A 22,427-nucleotide genomic window follows, 5' to 3' on the forward strand; every position below is an offset into this window, starting at 1 on the left:
TAAAAAAAAAAATTTGTTTGTGGTCTATATTGTAAATGCTTTAAAAGAAATATCACCTGACCAAAAGTTGGAATTGTGTTATGTGATATGAACTGTGTTAAAAATGAAAAAAAAAAGAAAACAAGCAAACCATAGTTCCTGAACTGGGACACACTTTTGTGAACTAGGGCAAAAAAAATTTCTTCTATCCAGAACTTAAAGACCTGATGCTACACAGAGAGCAGGAACAGGTGTTAATTTACAGCTCTGTTATTCCTCTTCCAAACTACCATTTTCCTGGTCTCTCATCAGAAGATCTCCTTTTGTATTTACTAACCATTTTTATAAACCAAAACTCCTTTGGAGAAGGGGGAAGCTGTGTGCATTGCTTCCCTTCTCAGCTTCTTGTAATTTAGCTTCTGATTTCATCACTCAACTAAAACTTTTCTAAAAGTTAAGAAAGACCTCAACTAATTGTCAAATCGATGATGTCATTCTTGAACCTCCTGCAGCATTAGATTGTTGATTAGTCTTTCCTTCTAAATAATCTCTCAGAATTTTTCTGGTTACATTGATATCTCTTGATTTTCTTTCTACCTGTCGTCACTGCTTCTTCTTTTCCTTTACTGACTCATTATTCATATCCAGATGCATCTGAGTATATCTTATGGCTCTGTCTGGGCCTTCTCTCCATTCTTTCTGGTTTTCTCATCAACTCTCAAGGTTCAGACAGCATGTCTATGTAGACTACTCCCTCTTTTGCATATCCAGCTCTCATTTCTCTCAAGCTCCATTCCTATAGGTATCTCAAAGTCAAGATATCCCACACAGAATTTATTAATATCACTTCCATCACTCTCATTCACAGACTCTAGATGAATCGACTTTCTTGCTATTTCCCACAAAAAATTCTAACATCCTACCTTTGTTGGCCTTTCCACAAGGTACCCTCCACACCTAAAATGAATTCTTCCACATCTTAGAATCCCTAACTTCCTTCAAAGTTCAGCTCAAATGTTACCTCTAAGACCAGGCCTTTCTAAATTTGCCCCTGGTGCTCTTAGTCTCCCCAACTTCATCACTTTATTTTTCACTTATTTGTATATGTATTTCTCCAGCAGATTATAAGCTTCTTGAGAGAAGGAACAGTGACTAGGGAAGGGCTAAATAAGTCATTGTGACAGAATGAAATGGAATGTCACTGTACTGCAATAAATGGTGAATATAATGAATGTAGAGAAGCATGGGAAGACATACAGATGATTAAAAAAACTGAGTAATGAGAATCAGGAAAACAATAGCAAATTACTATAATAATGTAACTCAAAATAACAGCAAATAAAACTGAATGCTAAAAATTGTGATGACAGGTTGTCCCCAAAGGAAAAAATGAAAAAGCACATCTCCCCTTCTTTGCAGAAGTGAGGAACTTTGGGTATAAAACACGGTATATAATATCAGATTTTCAATATGCTAGTGAGTTTTAATAAAATATTTTTTTCTTTTTTATAAGGCATGGCTCTGTTCGCAAGGGAGGGACATCTCAGGAAATGTAGGTGATTTAAAAACAAAATATATAAAAATTATTTTTTTCAAATTGCTTTTTTGCAATTATTTATAGGATTGCTACACCTGACAAGGTTGATTTTTGGAAAAATGATGTAAAAGCAGAGAAACATATAGGCTTCTTATGACTCCCATTCAGTAATCACCAGAAGATTATAATTAACTTTCTAATAATCCTGAGTCCTTAACTTACTCCCTAGTTATCATTCTATCAGATTTATCCAACTCTGAAAGGCATAGATTGAAGTCCTTGATAGTTATTGTCTTGTTACTTATTTCCCCCTGTAGTTCAATTAGATTTTCCTTTAAGAACTAATATGCTTTAAAAAAGTAATTATATATAATTGTGTGAATATTTAATATTGATAGTTTTTAATTATTTAAAAAAAGGTGTAATGTTAACTGCTTAGTATGCAACTAGATAGGTCTTTCTCTCCCTTCATTCTATTCTCAGTTGATACAGATTTTTCTTAAAAAAAAAAAAAAAAAGATGAAGTAAATTATACTAGGTAAAAGGAGAAGGGGATTTCCACTCCTAGAAACACATTCACCCCCAAACTCTCACAAAAGCTAGTCTTATCGATAGACCTATGAGGATTCATAAAATAATAATATATTGACCATAGGATTCTCTGAAATGTCTCTTCTGCATTCCATGTATCTGACTTATTTTTAGTTTGTTTTGTCTTAGTGGTTGTTTAGTCAAAAATTGGGGGAGGGCAATAATTATTATCGTAATAACAATTATCATAATTAACCCATATGTAGCACTATGTGCCAGGCACTTTACTATTATTTTCTCATTTGATAAGAGACAATTTGTCTGTCACTCAACCCAGTGCTATAAAGCATAAGCATCTGTATTGATAATGGCTTTTTTATTGTTATTATAATTTTGCTTCTTAATGGGATGATCTTCCCCACCCAGTAATGGGCTTGCCCATTAAGGGGAGTTTGATTAGAAAGATCTGTAGGAAGACCTACACCTTTTGCTAATTTTCTAATAAGGCATTGGGTCACAAGGGGTCATGCCCCCTGGCTCTGAAAAAAGTATAAATACTCTGAGAGTGAGCTTTAACTTTGGGGCTCCATTTTGAAATAAGGTTTGTGTGCCAGATGAGATTCTAAGAAGCCACTAAGCAGTTCCCTGGCTTTGAAAACCCAGATGTTGGTGCTTCCTTCTCTGGTAACTATGTATATATGTAATAGTCAGACATTTGGAAGCCTGTCTATTGGTCTTTATTTTGTTTCCTGTATTTTTCTCTATTGGTGAATGATATATGTTCTTGATTAAAGGAGATTGTTAACTCCTCAAGAGGAAAGTTACCTTTCCTTTTGAAAAGCAGATCAAAGAACCCGTGATAGCAGCCCCTTGTATATATTAGGGTGCTTACTGTAGCATCCTAGTTAGGTTTCCCAACTAGTTCCACATCTCTACCCTTCTCATTCCTCAATGTCAAATTCTCGATGCCAATACTTAGAGGAGTAGGAGACTCCATCCCTCCCCAAACCAGAAAATACTCCATTTGAAAGCCTCTAAGACTCTGTCTAGCTGTCAGGCCTCTGATCCTTCTTAGCCTCTGAAAGGGCAATGGCATTTTAGATGTCTTACACAAAAATCATGCAAGAGATATAAAAGTTGTCACCAAAATGTATGTCTAGAAAAAGAACATAGGGTGGCAATGCATTCAGAGGAAGGAATAAACCTACGTGCACCAGTGATATGCACACCATATCAAGATAACTAGAAGACCGTAGGATAGCTAGAAGAAGGCCCAATATATTGAATGGATTCACCAAGATAAATGTGAGAGAGGATATGAACCAGGGTCTTACATAATGAGAGAACATGAAGCAGCAATGTACTAGAACCAGCTCGCACTGACTGAGAAAAGTCAATTGTAAGTTTTCATGGGAACGTTTAGACAGTACTAATCAGGACTTTATATTTTTGCTGATTGAATGGACTTAAGAAAGTGATGGAGAATGTGTTAATAATGCAAGTTAAATTTAAATGTGTTTCATAAGAACTTTTTTTCAGAGAGCAGGTAGTTAAACATTTACTAACACTCCAGTTTAAATGGGTCTTATCTATATTAGCAGAGGAGAGTAGGCACTTTTATGAAACTTCAGATTACAGATGTTGTCAAAGCATTAAAGTAATTTATATTTTTTCTTTGGAGAACTGATTGCTCATATGTTTTCATGGTTTATTATTGAACAGGCTTTAACTCATGAACTTTTATGTTAATACATTTTGGATATCAATCTTTTGCTGGAGGTGTTAAATGAAAAAAAAAATTGCCCACTTTGTTTTTAACCTTTTCATCCTGGACTAATTTCTATGTTGCATTGATTTTTTGACAAGATTTTTGTTGGAAAAATAATTCTTAATTTAAAACAAGCAAATCCATTGGTTTTGCCTCTTCGAAATTTTTCAGTTATAACTTAAGAATTTATCCCCTCTTCAAAGTTGTGAAAAAAACAGAAAATATGTCTTTTAGTTTGTTTGTTTGTTTTTATAATTAGTATGCCAAAACGTTTGAAATTTATTATTACATATAAAGCAAAATGTTAATTTTTATTTAGAATTTCCCCAAACTGTAATACATTTTTAAAACAGCAAGAATTATCAAATAATAAATAATTTTATAATATATAATACATTACAAATGATAAATATAAATATTTATAAATAAATAGAAATAATAAATAGCACTCTCTAGTATTTTCTGATCCTATTTTTGTTGGTCATTTCACCACTATGGTTCTATTTATTGTCTATTGTCTAATCCCTTCCACTGATCTATTTTTCATTTTTATCAAATATTGTTTAATGTAATATATGCTATGTTAAATTGTTGTAAATTTTTTAAAATTATTTTTAAATATAACGGGTGTCTTAGTGGTAGAAATCTCCTCTCTCTTGATCTCCAATCTAGTGTCAAAACTACCTATTAGATACATAGAACTAGATGTTCTGCTGACATCTCAGACTTAATGTGGTAAATGGGTAAAATGTTGTAAATTTGAGAACCAAACCCTGGTACCACAGTGACCCTTCCAAGGGGTAGACACCCCAGGAAGGCCCAGTGGACTCTATCCATAAATTACAATGGGGAACCTACTTATCATACTAATCAATGTCAAGGTCAAAGAACTCTGCCCAAATTTCTCCATCTTTTGCTCTCACTTCCCCTCCTCTCTATAATAAGAAAACAATAACAAATAGTGGAATCATAAAGAGGAAATGTTTGAGATAGTGTCATCTGTGTCAACATCTATTTATAAGAAATGGATACCATGAGAGATTTCAATATACTAAGGGGTATTCAGGGTGCGGACATCTGAAAATCATATCTTGACTCACTGTAGACCAAAGAACCTTTAGTCATTAACTAAAGTAGCACAGAGAGGCAGATTTCACATCAATATAAGGTAACACTTCTTAACAATTAGAGCCTTGTAGGACTTCTGGCAGTCAAGATGGTGGAGTAAGCAGTAAATCACCATAATTCTCCCCTAGTCACATCTAAAAATCATAAAATAGAAATAATAGGATGATAGATTTATAATAATTTATAAAAATATTAAATGTATAAAAAATTAAAATAATAGAAAAATAGAAACTTGGAAGATTGAAAGGAAAGGTCTTTCTCACTTGGGTAAGAAGGGAATGAAGTCCAGGACAGGAAACATCCCAGCAAACCCCACCTCAGCAAACCAGCAGGAGATCCTGAGACCCAGTGTGGTAGAGCAGGAAAATGCCAACACCAGGACCCCCCAGTGCCTCAGCATAGCCAGGAGAATGGCAGACTCCAGCTCTGAAAAGTTCCATGTGTTTCAGCATAGCCCTGGAGAAACAGGTAACCTCTCAGCAATGCACTGATCCAAGACAAGTACAAAGGACTCACGAAGGAAAATATGGTTCATATCCAAAGAAAGAACCGATGGATTGTAAATGCAGATGGAAGCATATTCACTCACTTTATTCTTTTTTGTTTTCCCCCTTTGGATCTATTTCTTTCACAATTGTGACTAATATAGAAATATGTTTTTACAAGATAGCATATGTATAACCTATATAAAATTGTCTACTGTTTTTGGAAAAGGAGAGGGGAAGAATGGAAGGAGAAAAATTTGGAACTTAAAATCTTATAGAAGTGAATGCTAAAAATTGTCTTGACTTGTCACTGGGGGAAAAAACCACTGAAAATAAAAATAAAATACAATTAGAACCTTGCAAAAGCAGAATGTGCTTACTCAGGATGTGGTTCCCTTGCCCTAGACATCTCCAAGGAAAGAGGCTGTCAATCATGGGAGGAATTCTTGGTCAAAGATAGGTATAAGTAGGTAATCTCTGAGGTCCTTACTAACTGTAAGGTAATATGATCTATGTTTCTGTGAACAAGTCAGAAATTGAACAGAGGGAAGGGAAAAATAACATGGAGGCACTGAGTTAACCTTGATCCCTGGCCACTGCTACTGTGAGTCAAAGAACCCATATAACCCAACAACAGCACACAGAGCTAATCAGCCTTCCCACTACCTAGAATCATAAAGTCACACAATGCTAGAGTTGGAAGTCAGTCAGTCAACTAGCATTTATTAATTAACTATTCTATGTCAAGCACTATGCTGAGTGCTGGGAAGAAAAAGAAAGGTAAAAACAAGAACAAAAGCAATGCTCCCATTTAACAGATGAGGAAACAATGCTAAAGAGATGAAAAGATTTAAAAGTTGCACAACTGACTCACAACAGAACCAGGACTAGAATCTCCATCTCTTAGTTCTAGGGCCATACTTAGAAATGTATAACAATCAGCTCTAGGGTAGGGGTGTATGTAAGACACACTTTTAATTTTAGATTTCATTATTAAGCATCTCCCCATCAGTTCTCAAGTCAAGACAATCAACAAAATAGTGGTGTTTGTAGATTTCCAAGGTCTAAATGGTCTCAATGAAAATTGAACAATTATCTCTTCTGAGACAGGACAAGCTGGCTCCAGCATATCCCTGTATAATTCCCAATCCAGTGATTTTTGTTAACCTTGCCTGAGTTATTTTCAGAAGCTGGGGAAGGGGTGGGGGTGGGCAGCGATGCCCAGTGAGTTCTTCTCCTTAGGAAGGACCTGTAAAGACCAGATGTTTTGTAGTTATACATGTGTGTCATATGCAGTACCCAACACCAGAGGGCACTCTGGATAACCACCATGTTCTCTCTGAATTTCAGAGGATTATATGTCTCTACTCATCAACATTATCCTCCTGGTCAATCATGTTTGCAGTCTCCAAATCACTGACCCCTCACTCTCCCTTACCCACTCAACCCAATCATTTGGTGAATCTTGCCGATTCTACTGTCACACATTTCTCACATTTATCCCCTTCTCTGTTTTTTCATAGTCTCCAGTCTTGTTCAGTCCCTCATCACCTCTTACCTGAACCATAAACCATAGCCTCTTCAGAGGTAGAGCCAAGATGGAGGAATAGAAGGATGCACTTCTAGAAGCTCTCCCCCCAAAACCCATAAAACACCCACAAAAAATCACTCTAAACAAATTCTAGAGCAGTAGAAGACACATAAAGACAGAGTGAAAGAGATTTTCAGCCCAAGACAGCCTGGAAGGCCAACAGGAAAGGTCTATCACACCATACGCAGAGCAGATGATAGCCCAGCCTTGATCTGGAGGGAGTTTCAAGACCCTGCAGGCAGCAGCTGTGGGTCCCAGATTACTCAACTCACAAATATCAGAGGCAACTTCAAAGGTCAGTTAGAAGGCTCTTTCACCTGAGTGAGAAGGGAACTCAGTGGTCTAGCCTTGGCTCCAGGCAGCAGCATCTTCCATTGTTGGAGCCCTGGTCTAAAGACCCAGGGGGAATTGAGCAGCTGATCTGAATCTCAGCCCTGAGTGGCAGCCCTGGGGTGAGGAGGAGTGCTGGCTGGCATGGTGTAGCTGGTGGAGGCTCTGGAGAGGGAATCCTGCTCACAAACCAGAATGCAGGCCAGGAGAAGAGTAATACCTTGTCCTTGATTGTGCCACCTTGGAGGAACTGGAAACTTACAAGTCCCCAGAGTATACCCTCCTCTTGACAAAAAACTCAAAAGTCAAGTAACTGGATAGGAAAATGCTCCAAAAAAGGGGAGAGAATAAGGCAATAGAAGCTTACTTTCTTGGTGAGCAGGTATTTTCTTCCATCCTTTCATATGAGGAGGAACAATGCATACCATCAGAGGAAGACCTAAAAGTCAAGGCTTCTACATCCAAAACCTTCAAAATAAGTATGCAGTGTTCTCAGGCCATGGAAGATCTCAAAAAGAATTTTGAAAATTAAGTAAGAGAGGTGGAGGAATAATTGGGAAGAGAAATGAGAACGATGCAAGAAAATCATGTAAAGTGAGTCAACAGCTTGCTGAAGGAGACCTAAAAAATGCTGAAGAAATTAACCCAGTTAAAAATAGACTAACTCAAATGGCAAAAGAGACCCAAAAAACCAATGAAGAGAAGAATGCTTTAAAGAGCAGAATTAGCCAAATGGAAAAGGAGGTTCAAAAGCAGATGGAATCTAATGACTTTATGAGAAACCAAGAAATTACAAAACAAAACCAAAAAAATGAAAAAATAGAAGACAATGTGAAATATCTCACTGGAAAAACAGCTGACCTAGAAAACAGATCCAAGAGAGGCAATTTAAAAATTATGGGACTACCTGAAAGCCATGACCAAAAAAAGAATGTACACATCATCTTTCATGAAATTATCAAGGAAAACTGCCCTGATATTCTAGAACCAGAGGGTAAAATAAATATTGAAAGAATTCACTGATCACCTCCTGAAAGAGATACGAAAAGAAAAACTCCTAGGAATATTGTAGCCAAATTCCAGAATTCCTAGGTCAAGGAGAAAATATTGCAAGCAGTCAGAAAGAAACAATTTGAGCATTGTGGAAATACAATCAGGATAACACAGGATCTGGCAGCTTCTACATTAAGGGATTGAAGGGCTTGGAATATGATATTCCAGAAGTCAAAGGAACTAGGATTAAAACCAAGAATCACCTACCCAGCAAAACTGTGTATAATACTTCAAGGTAAATTATTGTCATTCAATAAAATAGAGGGCTTTCAAGTATTCTTGATGAAAAGACCAGAGTTGAATAGAAAATTTGACTTTCAAACACAAGAATCAAGATAAGCATGAAAAGGTAAACAGGAAAGAGATATCATAAGGGACCTATTAAAGTTGAACTGTTTACATTCCTGCATGGAAAGATAATATTTGTAACTCTTGAAACTTTTCTCAGTATTTGGGTAGTTGGAGGCATTATACACACACACACACACACACACACACACACACACACACACATATGGTTTGTTCATTTTTCGTTGCCAAAGAAGACCACGCCATCAGAGAAATAATGACATGATTTGCACTTGACTTTGTTTTGAGTGAGGGAGGGCTGTGCAAGGTCACTAGCCTCACTTCTCCTCCACAGCCATCTGAATCCAGTGACCAGATATTCATCAGGATGACTGGAGATGACCCAGGATGAGGCAATTGGGGTTAAGTGACTTGCCCAAGGTCACACAGCTAGTGAGTGTCAAGTGTCTGAGGTGAGATTTGAACTCAGGCCCTCCTGACTCCTGCACTGGTGCTCTATCCATTGCACCACCTAGCTGCCCCCCACACATATATAAAAATATATAGACAGAGGGCACAGAGAGAGTTGTATAGGAAGCAATGATATATTAAAAAAATTACAGGGTGAGAGAGGAATATATTGGGAGGAGAAAGGGAGAAATGGAATGGGACAAATCTCTCATAAAAAGGCAAGAAAAAGCTTTTTCAGTGGAGGAGAAAAGGGGGAGGTGAGATGGAAAAAGTGAAGCTTATTCTCATCACATGTTGGCTTAAGGAGGTAACAACATGCACACTCAATTTGGCATGAAATTCTATCTTACACTACAGGAAAGTAGGAGAGAAGGGCATAAGTGGGGTATGGGAGGATGATAGAAGGGAGGGCAAATGAGAGGAGGTGGGTAATTAGAAGTAAACACTTTTGAGGAGGGATAAGGTCAAAAGAGGGAATAAAATAAATGGCTGGACAGGATAGGATGGAGGGAAATATAGTTAGTCTTTCACAACATGACTATTACGGAAGTCTTTTGCATAAGTACACATGTATAATCTATATTGAATTGCTTGCCTTATCAGTGGGGATGGGTGGGGAGGGAGGAAAGGAGAGAAGTTGGAACTCAAAGTTTTAGGAACAAATGTTGAGAATTGTTTTTGCATGCAACTGGGAAATAGGAAATACAGGTAATGAGGTATAGAAATCTATCTTGTCCTACAAGAAAAGAGAGAAGATGGGGATAAGTGAAGGGAGGGGTGTGATAGAAGGGAGGGCAGATTGGGGGAAGGGATAATCAGAATGCACAGTGTCTTGGGTGGGGGGAAGGGAGAGATGAGGAGAACATTTGTAACTCAAAGTCTTGTGTAAATGAATGTTGAAAACTAAAAACAAATAAATAAATTGGAAAAAAATAGCCTCTTAATTGCTTGCCCTACCTAGAGTCTCTCCTTTTTCTAATCTATCCTCCACACAGCTGCCAAAATGATATCCCTCAAGCACAATTCTAAACAAGTCACTCTCCTACTCAATCAGTTTCTTAACACAGGAAGGATCAAAGGCAATATTTAAAGCCCTTTTCAACTCATTCCAACTTACCTTTCCTGTCTTCTGACATGTTTTTCCACTTTACACACTCTACATTCAGTCAAACTAGTCTTCTTATTGTTCTTCCTACAATTTGTGCTACATACAGTCTCCTTGCCTTTGAACAATCTTTCTATCCTCCAATCATTCTTGATTTACCTGCATCTTTTAGCACTCCTATCTTATTTCAAACCTCAGCTCATATGCCATCTCCTACATGAAGCTTTTCTCAATCCCCATCCTCCAACTCCATTTGCTTTTGTTTTCCCCTACTTTGAATTTCTTTGTATTTACTTTGTGTACATTTTGTGTGTACTTCCATGTGAATATAGGCACATCTGCAGGCATTGCAGGCTTGATTCTAGACCACCACAATAAAGTAGCTATCACTATAAATCAAGACATATGAATTTTTCATTTACTCACTGTATATGAAAGTTATATTTATACGACACTATAGTCTATGAAGTATACAATAGTATCTAAAAAATATACATATTTTAATTAAAAAATAATTTATTGTTAAAAGATATGAATCATCATCTACGTCTTCAGTAAGCTGTAGTCTTTTTTTCCTTCATGTTAATTGGTAGCCTAGCTATCTCAGCTTTTGACACTCCTTTCTCATTAAGTTTACTTATTTCTAGCTTTTGATTTGAAGTGAGAGACATGCAACTCTTCCTTTCATTCGAACCCTTAAAGTCCATTGTAGGGTTATTAATTGGGTTAATTTCAATATTATTGTGTCTTAGGGAATAAGGAGGCCTGAGGAGGAGAGATGGGGGAATGGCTAGTTGGAGCAGTCAGAACACAGAAAACGTTAATCAATTTAGTTCACCATCTTATATGGCATGGTTTGTGGCATCCCAAAACAATGACAATAGTAGCACCAAATATCATTGATTCCAGATCACCATAATATATATAATAATAATTTTCAACGTTTGAAATACTGTGAAAATTACCAAAATGTGACACAAGACATGATCTGAGTATATACTATTAGAAAAATGGCGATGTTCAATGCAAGATTGCAACAAACCTTCAACTTGTTGCAATTTGTAAAATTTGGAAAAACAAACAAACAAAAACACTCAATATCTGTGAAGTATAATAAAGTGAAGTGCAATATAAAAGAAGTATGCCTGTGTGTTGTGTCCTCCAATAGGATACAAGATTCTTGAGAGTAAGGGGTATTTATTGTGTATTTTTTTAGCCTCATTCCCTAACGCATTACCTGGTCCATTTTGACACTGAGTAAATGTTTATTGATTGATTGTTTAACTCCATCCTTTTGTGAATGGCATCATTTTCCCCCATTGGTCTAGAACAAGGGATCCTTCAACTAAGTTGGGGTCCATTAACTTGTTTTTCAAAATATGCTGATAACCATATTTTAGCATAATTGGTTTTCTTTGCAATCCTATGTATTTTAATTTATGCACTTAAAAGCATTATTCTGAGGAGCCCATAGGCATTACCAGATTGACAAAAAAGGTCATGACACACACACACACCACAAAAGTTTCTCGTCTAGAGATTGATCCAAGTCTGTGTGAGGCCAAGCAAAGTAGGATCTTCTGCTGTTTTTGTTTTAGTATAATCAAAAAGTATAATGCCTCCATTTGAATGTGATTAAAGAAGATCTTCCCCATCCATTGATGGGTCTATCCATTGAGGGAAGCTTGATTAGGGGAGCTGTTTTGTAGGAGGGTCCCAAGTACCTTTTGTTTTTTCTATTAAAACATTGAGTCAGAGGGTCATGCCCTCTGGCTCTAAAAAGTGTATAAATTCTCAGAGGGTGAAGTTTTTTTACTTTGGGACTTAGTTTTTGGAAAAAGGTTTGTGCGCCAGATAAGACTCTGGGAAGCCAAGAAGGAGCCCCCCCACCTTTGAAAACCCAGATTTTGGTGCTTCCCTCTCTGGTAAAAATGTGTGTATGTTAATGGTCAGGCAGTTTGGAAGCACTGAAATTTTAATTTTGATTTTCTCTGATACATGTGCTTGATTATTAAAGTGATTGTTAAAAGTTAAAAAGTTGCCTTTACTTTTAGAGAAGCAGATCAAAGAACCTGCAGTAGCAGGCCCCTCTGTGTATGTTGGGGTGCTTACTGGTAGTCTGATATGGGAAGGGAAACAAATTTGTTTTTCCATGGCCAGGTTTATGGAATCACAGAAAGTCACAAGTAAAATGAGAGGAAGTAATATGATATAAAATAAAAGATGTATCTAAGTCCTGCTATCCCTTTGAGAAGTGAAGAGTTCTGTGTTTGAACTGGAAGGGAAGCTGGTTTTGAACTGAGAAAAGACTGACCACACTACTGAGCCTAAGAGAAAGAGCAGTTTTGAAGATTGAAGTGTTTTGAGGCTGAGAGCAGTTTTGCGTTTCTACCAGAGGACCACAGACTAAGGAGAGAGGATTTTCTCACCCTTGCATTGGTCCTGACATCTAGAAGCAGAGTTCCTCACCCGATAGGAGTCATTCCATCTAGCAATGCAGCCATAGATTCTCATGGTTAGAAGCAGAGAGCACAAATGTATGCTCTCCAGATAGACTCAGACACAGAAATAGCATTCAAGGCAAGAAGCAGCTTTAAAGAATGAGTCTTTTGGCAGCAAAGAAGAGAGTCAACTCAGGATTCAAGGGAGAACTAACTCTGCAATTTCAGCATTGAACTATGGAGAGGAGCAAGTGCAGAATGCAACTGACTGACCCGTCCATCAGAGACGCTCTGTCCAGGGTGAGTAGCATAATGGTCCCTTGAGAAGAGAAAAAAAAAAAAAAGGAGCACTGCTATAACAGAGGCATGAGTTACCTTAGTCATATTTATTCCCTAAATGAGTGCCTCATCAGCACTCTAAATTCTCACTATTCCCACTGCCACTTGGGAGAGAATATGCCCCAGGATTATGGTGTGCATGGGAAGGGGGTGGTGGCAATTTATAGCTACTGATTTTACTATGCCATCTTAGCAAATGCCTTCTTTTTAGCTAATTCTGTCTATGAACTAACCATTAAAGGTGAACTTATCGGTTGTTACTCATGAGGTATATGAACCCATCCAGGAGAGTCATCAATCCCTTGGACACCCAACTTGCAAACCTATAAATGCTGAACTTGGAACATAGGTCAGTACTTGGCATATATTATGTGTTTAATAAATGTTTATTCACTGTGACTGGTATTGATACATGTGAATTATCTAGTCGAATCTCATGGCTTGCATCCTAGTCTAGGAAAACTCTCTTTCATCTTGTCTTTTATGTTACCTAATTACTCAAGACTCCATGAATAATAGAATTTATGCTATCAAAATATTAAAAACCTTGTAAAACTAAAGTATAAATGAGAGTCATCATCATTCATATAACCACAATCTTTAACTTCCCAACTCACACTGTCCATTGTTCCACTTAAGTGAGTATAAGCCAGAACTTAGGAGGCTTTATTTGACCCCCTTTTTAAAAATTAATTAATTAATTTTTAATTCACATTCGGTTCCACATGCTTTTAAGTTCCAAATTTTCTCCTCCTCCTTCCCCTTCCCCCTCCCCAAGACAGCATGCAATGTGATATAGACTCTACATATTCATTCATATTAAACATATTTGACATTAGTTGTGTTTATTTGTCCCTTACTTGAAGAATACATAGTAACTGCATGATCTGGCACTTTCTTACATAAACTCTCTTTCTGGTGGATGGCAATCCATTTCTGTTCTCAGTATGGCTCCACTATGCTCAGTTCTATAATTCCCAATACCTGCCTGCTTATCACTTATCTTGAGATATTAATTTTCTTCACCTGGATCTTGTCCATGCTCAAAGGCATAAGCAGTCTCACTATTTAAATTCTAAGAAAGGCTACCATTTGAAGGTTATAGGGAGAGTTCTGATCCAATCTGATTATCATTTTCATCTTTCCTATTTACTTTCAAAATTCCTTGCTTGTTTCTCTGATGTTTCACATTTGTTTCCAGATCTGAGAAACCTACTTCTAGATTTGGATCATATAAGTGAGATAGCATATTGGACAGGACTGATTTAAGAGTCAGGAGACAGGGGTTTGGGGCTTGACTCTGTGTGACTTTAGACAAGTCACCTCACTTTTCTGAACCCCAGTTTCACCTTTCATGAGAAACACATGACCTCTGAGATTCCTTTAACTCTAGTATTCAAAAGTGGCATCATTTCATAAATGAAAAAAAAAATTTGGCACAGAGTAGTAAGAAGACTCCTCAGCTCATTTCTGAGATGGAGAGATAGTCCAATTAAATAGGATGATAAAGTGAGAACGTTAGGAAGTGCAGAGAGGTCTAGAAGTCAAAAAGGTTGGAGAATTTCTGCTTTGTATTCACTTATGCCTCTCGACCCTTTCAACTTTGGTCATTGGTCAAGCTAACGAACCCTTGTTTGTTTGGTCTTTAGAGTCTCTCACTGACACTAAAAGCCACAGGAGACCCATGGAGGCCCCCATCTAAAGGGTCCCTCTTCACGTCCAGTCCATTCTGGGTAAAGTTGTGGGGATGTGAATATCATCTCTCTCCCCTGTTCCTGGGGATTGGGGTGGACCTCCGTTGCCATTGCCATTGGCCTTTCTATAGAAGTAGCCCCCCATAAGGAGAAGGGTCAATGCTAATACCTGACCCACAGCATATGGACACACCCTGCCCAAATCAATACATACTTATGTCTGTCATCACACTCATTTAAACATGAGACCCACATGTTATACCTGACTAAGAGAACCAATCTTTATCTCAAGACCCTTCTGGGATGTCAGAATAATTAGCTAGAAATACTACTGGACTTGGAGACAGATAACAGCTCTTCTCTTTATTACCTGTGTGACTCTGGGCAAATAGTTCCATCTCTTTCTGCAAGATTTTTTTTTAATTTACAAAATGAGGGTGTTGGACCAGAGGCTCACTAAGTTTCCTTCAAGCTCCACATCCACAAGCTTATGTGCTACAGCCTTCTGCTGTCAAACCATAGTTTAAGGAAGGTGGAGACACCTGCATAGGTAGAGCAAAGCATGCACATGGGAAAATTCTTTTCTCCAACTACATACTCATAAGGCCCTTTGGTTTTGGCCATTTGTTTTCACTTAAAAGGGTAAAATATAGTTTATATACATTATGTAAAACATAATATGTAGAAAATAAAAATTATGTAAAAATCATATATGTATGTAAGTGTATTTGTATACACATACACACACACATACACACACACACACTCTTCATTTTATATAGAAGAATACTGAGAGCCAGAGATCCCATAGTGACATAAAGCTACATGCTCAAAATTACAAAATATGGAAAGTGTAGAGCCCAGATCCTTCGATCTAAAACTCCTTATATTATACTTCCAAATTTTTTACAAATTACTATGGGGAAGGCACTTTGTAGGCCTTGAGATGTTGTATGAATATGATATTACCATTAGCAATGTTCTTTCATTAGTTTTCTATGCAATTTATTTTTTAAGGAATGATTGGGAATTGTGTTCAGGGAGAAAAAAAAACTCCATACTACTGTGTTCCACCCTCAAGAAATGTGGATCTAAGACTGACTTTCTTTTAAACTATCTCAATTTCAGGAGATGGGGATGCAAACACCTTCATCTTAGTCCTTCATTCATTCTCACAACTTCAACTACTACATGGAAAACTGTATTGTTGCCCAGTCCTCCATGGAAGCCAGTTTTAACCAGAAAAAAATGAGCTCACTGGTCCTGAGATGCTCTGGATTCTACTCCCCTGAGACAGATAAAACTCAGTGGTTCCATAACCATGATTACCCCCACAACTGGCACATATAGCATTTTAAAGTTTGCAAAATGTTCTTATTAGAACTTTTTAGGTTCTCTGGGTAATGTCATTCCCCTAATTATAGGATGCCCATGGAGTTCTGACTGAAATCTATCACTGTTACACCTTTTGGTTGAGGGCTGCAATCTCACTATTTCTCCTGTTCCCATAGACTGGTTGCTGAGCTCCCACATAATTTCTGCTGAGGACAGTCCTCTCTATCAGACATGAACATCAGCTTTATTATCTCTTGCCCTGGAGCTTCAGAGAAAACTCAGCCTCTTGGGGACCAATCTGGTGTTGTAACAAAATCTGCCCTGATGCCCAGGTTCACTTTGGTACAATTTGGTGCTGACCACAGATCTCTGCTTTGGATGCTGTCTCTCCTAGTAGTCTGGGATGGAATTAGGTACAGGTTCTGCATGTAAGGGGATCAAGTTGCTATTTTCTGGTATTTGTGGCACAGTGGATAGAATGTTAGAGTCAAAAGGAAAGCCAGCCTCAGATGCTTACTCATTGTGGGACCCTGGACAAGTCCCTTAACCTCTTTCTGCCTTAGTTTCCTTTTATATAAAATGGGAGTAGTAATAACACCTAACTCACAGAGTTGTTTTCTCAAATAAGATAACCCATGGAAAGCATTTGAAATTGTTAAAGTTCCATGTCAGTACTCCCTATTATTATTATTATTACCACCACTATCATTATTATCCCATGCACTTGTATGGATGCATAGCAAATATGTAAAGACATAAGCTGACAAAAACATAAGAACTAGGATGTTGACTAGGTAGAATGTAACAGGGTTACCACTGCGACTCAGAGAGTTTGAGTGTAATTGTATGGTGGTATTCTATCACTGGGAATCTAAGGCAGCTAGATGGTGGAGTGGATACAGTGCTAGGCCTGGAGTCAGGAAGATCTGAGTTCAAATCTAGCCTCAGACACTTAATAACTCTGTGACCCTGGGCAAGTCACTTACCCTGTTTGTCTTAGTTTTCTCATCTGTAAAATGAGCTGGAGAAGGAAATAACAATTTCCAGTATCTTTGCCAAGAAAATTCCAAGTAGGGTCACCCATTAAGAATTAGACACAGGGGCGGAGCCAAGATGGCGAAGTAGAAAGACGCACATACACATAGCTCCGAACACACAAACCACAGAACGGCTAGAGGGGACCAAGCCAGGGCGAATTCTGCACCCAGAGACCACGGAGTATTGGAGCGAGGGAGATTCCTGCTCCAGAGAGACCTGTGGACCTCTCGCGGGGGGTCCTTCGCGCTGCGGACTGGGCGCCGAGCCGGGGAGCAGAGTGCAGCTCTGCCGTGGCCGCGACACTGAGGGGAGGAGATCCGAGAGGGCTACGGGGATGGGATCTCCAGCGGCCACGCGGGTCCCCCCACCCACAGAGGGACCTGCAAACCTCTTGCAAAAGGTCCGTCGCGCTGCAGACGCGGAGCCCAGCCCGGACCTGCGGCGGCAGCGGTGGCCATGGCTCCGAGAGGCACAGATCTGGGAGGGCTCCGGAGGTGGGATCTTCAGTGGCAGCACGGGCCCCCCCACCAACAGGTGACTGACGGGGGTGGATGAGAGAGTCTCTTTGGCGGGTTGAGAGGGGAGTGGGGTGCCCCCAAGGCTTGGGCCCCCCCGGGAGGTGGGGGCTGAGAGGCGGCTGCGGATGGGGGCTCCCCAAATGGGCAGGAGCCTGGATCCATTGTGGAAGGTCTGTGCGTAAACCCCCAGAGGGAACTATGCCTGAGAGGCGGCCCTGCTCCTGACCACCTGAACTTAATTCTCACACTGAATAGCAGCCCTGCCCCCGCCAAAAATCCTAAGGCGGGAAGCAGAATTTGAATCTCAGTCCCCAAACGCTGGCTGGGAGGACCAGGAGGCGAGGTGGGTGTGAGGAGAACATTCAGAGGTCAGGCCACTGGTTGGAGAAAATGCCAAGAAAAGGGAAAAGAAATAAAACTATTGAAGGGTACTTTACCGGAGAAAAGACACTTCCTCCCTTCCTTTCTGATGGGGAGGAACAATGCTTGCCATCAGGCAAAGACACAGAAATCGAGGATTCTGTGTTCCAGCCCACCCAATGGGCTCAAGCCATGGAAGAGCTCAAGAGGAATTTTGAAAATCAAGTTAGAGAGGTGGAGGAAAGACTGGGAAGGGAAATGAGAGGGATGAGGGAGAAGCATGAAAAGCAGATCAGTTCCCTGCTAAAGGAGAACCAAAAAAATCTTGAAGAAATTGGCACCTTGAGAACTAGCCTAACTCAGCTGGCAAGGGAGGTGCAAGGGGCCAATGAGGAGAAGAATGCTTTCAAAAGCAGAATTAACCAAATGGAAAAGGAGATTCAAAAGCTCACTGAAGAAAATAGATCTTTCAAAACTGGAATGGTACGGATGGACGCTAAGGACTTTTCGAGAAAGACAGATATCTCAGAACATACCGCACAGATTCGAAAAATGGAAGATAATGTGAAATATCTTATTGGAAAAACAACTGACCTGGAGAATAGAATCAGGAGAGACAATGTAAAAATTCTGGGACTACCTGAAAACCATGATCAAAAGAAGAGCCTAGACATCATCTTCCATGAAATTATCAAAGAAAACTGCCCTGAGATTCTAGAACCAGAAGGCAAAATAAATATTCAAGGAATCCGCAGAACACCGCATGAAAGAGATCCAAAAAGAGAAACTCCTAGGAGCATTGTGGCCAAATTCCAGAATTCCCAGGTGAAAGAGAAAATATTGCAAGCAGCTAGAAAGAAACAATTCAAGTATTGTGGAAATACAATCAGGATAGCACAAGATCTGGCACCCTCTACATAGAAGGGAATGGAATAGGATATTCCAGAAGTCAAACGAACTAGGACTGAAGCCAAGAATCACCTACCCAGCAAAACTGAGTATAATACTTCAGGAGAAAAAATGGTCTTTCAATGAAATAGAGGACTTTCAAATTTTCCTGATGAAAAGACCAGAGCTGGAAAGAAAATTTGACTTTCTAACACAAGAATGAAGAGAACCATGAAAAGGCGAACAGCAAAGAGAAATCATAAGGGACTTACTAAAGTTGAACTGTTTACATTCCTACATGGAAAGACAATATTTATAACTCTTGAAACATTTCAGTATCTGGGCACTGGGTGGGAGTACACACACACACACATGCACACACGCACACATACATAGAGACAGAGTGCACACAGTGAATTGAAGAGGATGGGATCATATATTAAAAAAAAATGAAATCAAGCAGTGAGAGAGAAATATTGGGAGGAGAAAGGGAGAAGTTATATGGGGCAAATTATCTCTCATAAAAGAGGCAAGCAAAAGACTTATTAGTGGTGGGACAAAGAGGGGAGGCAAGAGAAAAACATGAGGTCTACTCTCATCACATTCCACTAAAGGAAAGAATATAATGCACACTCATTTTGATAGGAAAACCTATCTCATAATACAGGAGAGTGGGGGACAGGGGCACAAGCAGGGTGGGGGGGAGGATGGAGGGGAGGGCATGGGGAGGAGAATGCAATACGAGGTCGACACTCATGGGGAGGGAAAGGACCATAAGAAAATAGAAGTAAAGGGGGACAGGATAGGATGGAGGGAAATATAATTAGTCCTATACAACACAACTAGTATGGAAATCATTTGCAAAACTAAACAGATATGGCCTATATTGAATTGCCTGTCTTTCAAGGGGAAGGGGTGGAGAGGGAGGGAGCTAAGGAGGTTAGAACTCAAAGTGTTAGGACCAAATGTAATGTTCTTACCACTGGGTAACAAGAAATACAGGTTAAGGGGTCAAGAAAGCTATCTGGTCCTACAGGACAAAAGAGAAGACGGAGACAAGGGCAGGGAAGAAGGATAGAGGAGAGAGCAGATAGGTCACAGGGGCAATTAGAAAGCTCGGGTTTGGGGGGGGGGGATAAAAGGGGAGAAAATTTGTAACCCAAAATTGTGTGAAAATAAATGTTAAAAATTAAAAAAAAAAAAGAATTAGACACAACTGAAAATGACCCAATAACAGCAATTCTATCACTGGGAGTCTAGACTTGGTGGGGTGAGGGAAAATTGGAATAAGTGAGCTAACCTAGAAAAATGATTCAGTACCCACACATCCTATGAAAAGAGTAATATTGTAGGAGTCCACCTGAAGGGTCACATCTCACCATAGGCATACCATTGCCTTTGGGGGGATATATATAGAAGTGCAAAATATGGTTCCCTTTTCATATCTTATTTTCTTCCTTATTCTAATCATCCTTACCATCTATACCATGTACATAAAACACATTCCTTTATCTGGTAAGCCAGAATCTCTCTTAACTTTCAAATCTCCTGAAATCCTATCTCCTTCAACAAACCTTCTTGGATTGACCAGAAAAAAGTTAATAGATTCTCCTGACTTGTCTGGTCATGGAGCTCCATTGTGTTTTTCCTATCTCCTCATCCCAAATATACATCTACTTTGGAAGTAAGTCACTTAAATACTTTAATTTTGCAAGGTTACATATTAGCTAAATGTTTTCTTTTCCTTTAGCCTTAGACATATGGACACTTAATAGTATACCCTTCTTAGACTATAAGATTCCTATGGATAGGGACTGTATCTGGCTAAATTATTCTCCATAACAATGACACAACTGATTGTGAATAGTCCTTCCTTCTGGAAGAGGAGCAATGGCATCAGGAGGGTGGTGTCTTGACTTGCAAGTGAATTGGATTTGAGTGAGGCAGAGCTGTGAAAAGTCATCAGTCTCACTCCATCCTCCAGTCATCAGAGTCCAGCAGCAAAATGTAGGTCAGGATGACCTACAATGGCCCAGGACGCAGTGGGAGACCTTGGCCTTTTTAAACTAAGGTCTTTCCTAGGTCTCAGTCTATCTGAGGCAACACCCATTCAGTAATTAAAGGTTAGATAAGAATGGAGGTAAAAGATGGCTAAGTTTGCCTTCACAAAATAATCAGTCTGGGAGAGGAAGACCCTCAGAGTTTCTGGTCAGAACTGAAACACCTGCTAACTTACCAAATCATCAAAATCTAAACAAAGAGGAAGTGAGACTTGGGCTAGGATCTATTACTGGCCAATCAATGAGAGTCAGAGTGATTTGAGTTTAAAAGCACACTCTTATAACTCCATTTAAATCTCAATGGGCTTTGTCAAAGCCTGGTTTTTCAGAGCTATATTTCAAGAAATCATAAATGAAAACCACGTGAAGCAAGAGTTAATTGTCCCAGTTGAAAAAAGGAACACAATAGAATAAACAGGTAGGAAAGAAAAAATCATGCCCCCAAACCCCAAGATACCTTACAAAGTATATGTGATTAAAATTTATATTCCTTTAGATAGAGCACCCACATGTAAGGGGTATGATTTCCCCCACTTGGGCAGTGGGAGAAGAAGAAAAGGAGGGGAAGAGGAGGATGAGATGGAGAAAGCAGAGGAGGAGAAAATAGCAGCATTGCCCAACTGGAACTGGCTGGTTGGGTCCCCAGGGGGACAGCTTCTACAATGGCATCAGGAGAGAGATGGTAGGTGACTAACTGGGATGATAAAGGAAGAGGAGAAAGCAGATCAGGATGAAAATCAAAGCTCATTGACTTGACCTCAGAATGAGGGACCCATTATACTGTGACTCTCAAGGGTGAGAAAAGAGTACTTCTCTCATATTTAATAACTAAGTACTGGATTAGGAGCAAGGTTTTTCCCCTTTTCTCCTTCATCCAGAAACCAACCAGTGTGGGAAATCTCTCTTCAAGACTTGCTCAGGCCAAAATTTAATCAGACGGTAAAATTCTAAGTTTGAGCTAATGCAGGCCTGCACAACATACAGCCCATGGGCTACTTGCAGCCTGCCAAAGGATTTCAGGTGGCTTGTGAAAAATGTGGAGGATATAAAAGAAAATAAAGATGTAAAGAGTGCCACCATTAAGGGTCTTTGATCTAAGAGAGATGGCCAAATGACCATCTTTTTATGAATAATCTTCTGGATTTATTAATAAAATGATTAAATTACCCAGAAACTATGTCTCTTGAACTTCTTAATCATCACACAAGCCAATGACCATATTTTCACATGTATGACTAAAAATGAGGAAAGAAACACAATGTGTCACAAAGTAATAGAGGGACATGTCCCTTGAAAGACACAAAGCAGATACAGTTGGGATTCAGAAAGGATCACAGTCTGACATTTTCCATGATATCAAAGAGAGTAAATTGAGGCAATTTTTCCTGGGAAACTGGACCTGAAGAAACCTGTTCTGTTGGGATGTAACAGATGAAGAAGTTAAGGATCATCATAGGCCAAAATGAGGGGAGGAGCAGGGATGGAACG

Source organism: Notamacropus eugenii, chromosome 2, assembly GCF_028372415.1.
Source record: "Notamacropus eugenii isolate mMacEug1 chromosome 2, mMacEug1.pri_v2, whole genome shotgun sequence".
NCBI lineage: Eukaryota > Metazoa > Chordata > Mammalia > Diprotodontia > Macropodidae > Notamacropus > Notamacropus eugenii.